Consider the following 6,504-nt stretch of genomic DNA (forward strand, 5'->3'; position numbering starts at 1 on the left):
GCATCCACGAGTCCGCGTCTCACGTTTCCAATTCTAGGATACCCCGTAGACGAGGAAGAACGTCGGACGTTGAATGCGTATCGTTTTTCGTATACGACACACGTAACTTCTTTTTCATCGATACACGTACTTTTCCGAGCGTACAATGAACAATCGGCCATCTCTATACTACCTGCTTTTCTCGATCTTGATTTCCAGGATTGATCCGGGTCAACGGGCAAAAATGTCGATTTCGAAAGTAAAGGAAACACTTTGGTGTTGGGCATTGACTCCGACCTCACGCCGATTCTTATATCTAAACGATCACTTTGAGAGTAATTGTATATTTCTTTATTTTTATAAATGACAAATTTTTATATTATTAATGCTCTTTCATTATATTAAACGTTTTCCAGTGATTTATTTACAAATAAAATTGGAGAAACAATTTTTTTTTTATTTGTAAAGAAAATATTTTTTTGATAAATCGATAGTATTGCACGATGCAACAAAAAATCTAGATTAGACATTATTATTGCAAAGATGTCGAAAGTACTTTGTATCTCTCCAACTAGATAGAAATGCTTTTCCGCCCAATGAATCACTGCGTGTATGCTACCTGCGCACAATTTTCCTGGATCTTGATTTCCAGAATTGATCCAGGTCAACGAGCAAAGGTGTCGGCCACAAAACTACCTGAAATACTGTAAGTTTTCTGTTGAAAGCGTCCGGCTCGACTTCGACGTATGTCCGCGAAGGCGATCTTAATCTCCTCGACTTTTATGGTCTCTTTCTCCGATATTTTCTAGGGCAATGTTCTATCATTCAGCCTCACACTTTCTGTTGCACACAGAAATTTTTAATTATTTAAACTATTGATCATAAGCTTATAAATTATTTGTTAAACTATACACATTAATCTACAATGACAGCTATTATTTTTTATCATATTCAACGGATCTTTCGTCACGAAGTATCGTTTAATTGCTCGATTCACATCGCAACAACCCTATTGCTCGAATGCCCCAAGATACGTGGACATTATGAGGCGATGCTAATCCATGTTCATCGATCCACAACCCTTTCTAACGATCGAAAGACAGAGAACAGGCCCGACCTTGGTGCGGCCCCTCCATCTGGCCCAATAAAGGAGGGATACCCGTGCACAAACTGGCACGTACACACTGACAAGTGGACGCACATGCACGCACGCAGACATAGACCTTGTCTCTTTTTCTCGCCACGTATGCCGTATGTGTCATACGATCTTGCCTTTGCACACAGGAGGTGTATCTCTATACGGGGGTTTTATCGGGCACTAGGAGTCTTTCCCTTTGCCTCCCCCCCCCCCTCTCACTTAAACTCCCCTACCTATAGCCTGTCTTCGTGTACGTCGCTCTCATATGCATTGGCATGGTAATTCACCACCATCGCCGGAGATATGTAAATAAGTTAGATTTGAGTTTTGTTGCGGGCCGGGGGGCGCATGAGGAAGTTCGATGGGAATTGTACCGAAAGAAGGAAGGACAAAGAGAGAGAAGGAAAGAGAGAGAGAGAGAGGAAAAAAGCGCGCGATCAAGAAATGGAAAAAAGGACGAAGTGGGGAAGGCAAGAGATAATGTGTAAGCGCCTTAGTAGCCGCACACATGATCCGGGCGACCGGATCCAGATTTATTGGTTCCTCGCTTACGCGATGAGAGAGGGAGAGAGAGAGAGAGAGAGAGAGAGAGAGAGAGAGAAAGGAGTCGAGTTTGAAGGGCCGTTCGGTGTGAACGGAAGCCACGGATTTTACGATCTTGATTCAGAAGCAACGCGCACCTCGGTTTCGTCCTTCCACGGGCTATTAATCTGCCTGCAATCCGTAAATGCGCGTATAGCAGCATAGACGAAGAAAAACGATGCATTTGCGAACCCTCGTGTCTCCACAAACGTTTCGCAATCCGTACAGATCGAATTGATTCCCTTCGCAAAATTATTCTTCAATTTGCGATTATCGCTATATTAGAGAAAGATATCGAATAACAAGTTTTTTTTTTCAATATCAGAAGAATAGATTAATGCAGTATAATGAAAGTTACCTAAAAATTTGTATGTATATCTATATATATAAATTGATGAGAAACTCGTTGTACATATTAACAGGCGATGACATTTGGAGATACAAGAGAAGAATCGAGTGAAATAAAATCGTAGAAACCGTCGTCATCGGGAAGGTAGTCAGTAATTTCCATCTGAAAAGGAAATATCAAAGTTATGAAACGGTTCACGATGCAGTTCTACAATCACCAAGAATGACGAGATTCTCGATGAAAGATTGTCATTGTTGTCTATTTTTAAGTAGCCAACAAAAATGAAAATTGATAGAATTTCAAGAATGCCACGATTAATTAATTAATTATGAATTGATAATGAATATTTATTTATTGTAAGTATGCTCATATTTGACGATGTTTCTACTTTTCTACTAATCTCATACTACTCATATAAAAGAAATAATAACAATTGATGATTCGAGCTTGAAATTCGAACTACTCGGATTGTTCGAATCGAAAGCTGGAATCAGTCGAAAATTCCAAGCATCAATGACAATTTCCGAACTCGGTAAAGTTCCGCGCAGTCGACGAACATTCGAAAATTCGTAATCGGCGAGCGCCGAATTTTGTCGGCTGTTTGCAAATAGCCGACAAAGAGGAAAATAAATTGTATTTCGTGCGATTTTGGTAGGCAGGAACCGGTTTCTACGAGCTCGCCTATCGTTGGCACGTACCGTGCGCGCATCAGAGCCGGAGATACGAGTGCGCACGTAAGCTAACTACAAATTAGCATAAACGTATATACCACTGCCCGGTGAAGAGGAAGAAGGGACAGAGGGGAGGGGGAGGAGACGAGAGGGGAGAGAACTTTGCTCGCCCCCTTCTTTCGGTCACGATTGTTCTGCCGCTATCGAAGAGGAAGACAAAAAATAGCGCGCCGCTCATACTGAAACGATCTATCAAGTCGTGGTAAAAATTCGAAACGACCCTCGTAGAGAGCCGATACACCGACGACAGATAGCATCGACCGGTATACCGGGTAGCGTAATTCAAACGGAGTAATGAAACTCGAGCAAGGTGGGACGCCTATATATGCGTTGCATGTGCGTGTATGTCGTAGGTATATTGTATGCCTGCTGACGGCTACCGTTCTTTCTCTACGTATCGTTATTATTACCTTCACGGCGCACTGGTCGCACCCGACGTACCGCCGCGCAGCAAATAAATTTCACGGCTTCGATTCCTCGCGCCGATATATCAGAGATTTTGCGATGCGCTCCAACGCGATCGGTACGCCTGGTTATTCGTGCTCCAATTCTCGGCCGCGATCTTCGATGAGGAAGTCTTCATCGACGCGGAAGGGAGAGTCTTCGATGCAGGTGCATAAACCGCGCGATAAAAAATTTGGGATGATCTCAAAGGCTTATCTTTTCCGTAAAATGTGTTCCTAATTTAGCAATATTTAATAAATATAAAAACGTGTATATATAAGAAATGAAAAATATATCTAGATTCTATCATCATATTTTGCCATAACGTTACACAATTTAATATATAGATAGATGCAATTCTTTTTCATAAGATATAACAACGATAAAAATCGACTCGAGGGTGAGATGATTTTATAATAAATATTTTTTTCTGGCCAAGAAGGAATATATAAATTTTCTTATCAACACGAGGACTTTAACCGATCGCAATGCTAACGCGAATCGCACCCTTAGTGTTCAGTTCTACAGAATATACGTTACGAGCGGGAGCTATACCGAAAAGCGTTCCAGCTGTGCGTGAGCATACGAAAAGTCGATTAAAATCTCATTTTATCCTTTCCAAGAGCGTGGGCTTCCCCTCACCGGGTGGCGCGATTCAATCGATCGACAGATCGGGCCCGCCGATTACGCGCGGGCACGAGATGGGGAAGCACCTGTCCACGAGTGTCTCTCACCCTCACTTTGAAATGGCCTGTACCTTACCTTATGTACGGAACGTACAGGTACGTCCGTCGAGTGCGATAGCGGGCAGACGCAGGCCACGCTGCTGACGCACTCACACGGACGCACTTTCGTCACGCGTCTCTGAACAATGGCATTAATAGGCCCTGGCGAGTTATTAATTGCCGGTGCCCGCCGGATATGACTGTCTATAGCTTCGTTCGCCGAGCGAACGTTCCTAATATCTGTGGTATTCCGTCAGTCGGCTTGGGTCTTAAATCAGACCCAGTCTTTTCAACGTGTTTTACACACACGTGTGTGCGCACGCGTGTGAATACCCCGTCCGTGTGAAAGTGCCGAGTCGTGCAAACGAATCGGAAAATATTCCTCTTAAAAATATTTCTGATTGTGATATTAATATCATTTTCAATTTTAACCTATTCACACATTTTATATAACTTTTATTTATTTATAATTTTTAATTACACAAAGATCACACAGATGCATTTTAAAAACGTGAACAACTTTATATGACATGTAATTAAGAGCAATGATCAATTAACGAGTAATTAAATTATACATAAGTTGATTTTGTAAAGCACGTTGAATAAAATGAGATATATCCAATCGAACGAATATTAGAAAAAATGTAGCTAGCGTAACATCGTGCTTTCAGAGTCCATTAAAGTCATTATGGCCGATGACAGGTGAAAAAAGCACGCCGGGGCAAGAATAATTCCTACATGTTCGCGGTTCGATTAAATGCCCTTAATGGCGTCGCGCGATACATTGAGTTTTAACGGCCAGTTAAAATCGCTCCACTCTCCCGCTGTCCTTTTCTTGTGTATCCGCGGCTTAGTCGGCGCTTTTATATTGCCGGTGCCATCGGAGAATCGAGCGCGTACCCGAGTCATCTTTATGGTCAATCTACGTACGCGAGCTCTCGCGTAATTAAGAGCGAGCACCGACTGTCGGGTCTGATTAATAGAGGACGGCGCGAGATAATCGAAAGGAAGTGAACGAATGGAAAGAAGCTAAGGTGGCAAGTAACGCGCGCGCGTCCCGGTGATGCCATCAAAACCGACACGTTTCTTTCATGGCCACTGAATTATTTGCGATTTACGGCACGCATATGAAAATAATTAAAGGGGAATGTGCTGGTAATTTATCGCGAAAAATGAATACGAAAGTCGTTCAAATCGGGATTTAATATTGTATTCTTGCGATTATGCTTTTTGATGAATATACATGCGCCTAGAATTTAGCGTATAAATGGATCTTTATACGCCATGTACGAATAAATTTTTATTTGCGTGTTTACGTCGACATACGTGCGTGATCTTCGGAAATGACGTTTCATGTTTCGATTTGACTGATGCATACTTTGCCCGGTTGTAATTAATGCGTTGTAGATTATATATATCTTTTCCAGCATAAGAAACTCTATGCTTGTTTTATTTATTTATACAGATGTCTATACAAATTATATGTATATATAATTGTTAATTTTTATTTTCTCTTGAAAAACGAAGAAACAAATCTTTTGTCTTGTTGTGTAAATGCATTTAGAAATTATAAGTATTATAGATATGATGAAGGGGAGAGAGTGAGAGAGAGAGAGAAGAAATATCGATATTTTTTCCACAATTGAAATGCGTACCATATATAAATAATGCATTATCTTCCAATGCTGGAATTAAATACAAGAATTATTGATATTTTGTTCGTAGCCACTCATGCGTATCTAATGAGCGCGTTTGACGATAATTCGATTTTCAAGAAGGGACCTATGGGCCCTTTCGCTCTCTTGAAGCTGACATCGTCGAATGACAGTTTGATGAACGGACAGGAAGGGACTGGAAGAGGCCCACCTGGCTCCGCGGACAATTAGGATCGAGCTGCAAGGTGGCTCTTGTCTGCAGAAGACGATTCACGTGAACACGTTGTGTTTTCATCGAAATATCAAACGAGGACTTCACCGCGATATAATGATTCAATGGTGAATTTAATCCATTCGCGATTAACTACCATGGTACGTTAAGTGCGAATTATAATTCATCGAAATTTTCATCCTAATTGGTTCCACGATGCTTGTAAAACATGCTCTAACAGTCTTGAGAATTAAGTAATTATTGCTGTATATTTATACTTTATGAAACCGTAATTGTGAATAACCATACCGCGTGTAACGATAAGAAAAGTCAATGAAAGAGGCACAAAGTAATTATTTCTCGGGATATTTCACATACACATACACACATATACAAGTTAATGTGGTAATAAGTTATAATATTCTACTAATTGATTGGATACGATTTTCTGAACAAGTACGTTAAAATTTTATTGTAAGGTTCAACATAATAAAATTTTGCTATCTAAACTAGAAAATAATTGGAAGCAATTTATAAATTGATATAATTGTAAAATAATTTTTATACACAATTTTATAAGAATATAATTAATTGTTAGATATTATCACAATCTTAAAGTTGGCGCAAAGAGCACAACTCAGCACTAGAAAATAATGAAATACAAATACCTACGTACATATCTATCGTATG

This window comes from Formica exsecta, unplaced genomic scaffold (genome assembly GCF_003651465.1).
Source record: "Formica exsecta isolate Colony F162 unplaced genomic scaffold, ASM365146v1 scaffold393, whole genome shotgun sequence".
NCBI lineage: Eukaryota > Metazoa > Arthropoda > Insecta > Hymenoptera > Formicidae > Formica > Formica exsecta.